Consider the following 414-nt stretch of genomic DNA (forward strand, 5'->3'; position numbering starts at 1 on the left):
GGGAGGAGAAGGAAGAAAGAGTGGGGGAGAGGGTGGGAGCTAGAAAGAGGGAGGTTAAGAAAGAAGGAATGAGAGATAAAGGGAGAGGAAGTGAGGGAGAAGGAGAGAGGGATAAAGAGAGAGAGAGAGAAAGTAGAGAGACAAGAGTTTGAGACAGAGAGAGTGAGAGAAGAGAGGGGAGCAAGAGATAGAAAGAGCGGGAGAGAAAAAGAAGCAAAAGTGATTTAAAGAGAGGATGAGATAGTAAATGGGATGGAGAGAGAGTGATGGTGAGGGAGTAAAGAGAATAGAGATCGAGAGAAGTGAGAAATTGAGAAAGAGAGAAAGGGGTAGGGAGAGAGAGTGTGGGACGGAGAGATAAAGAGATAGAGGATGAGAGGAGGGTGTAGAGGGAAAGAGAAGATTGAGAGAGAA

Source organism: Phalaenopsis equestris, unplaced genomic scaffold (genome assembly GCF_001263595.1).
Source record: "Phalaenopsis equestris unplaced genomic scaffold, ASM126359v1 Scaffold216576, whole genome shotgun sequence".
NCBI lineage: Eukaryota > Viridiplantae > Streptophyta > Magnoliopsida > Asparagales > Orchidaceae > Phalaenopsis > Phalaenopsis equestris.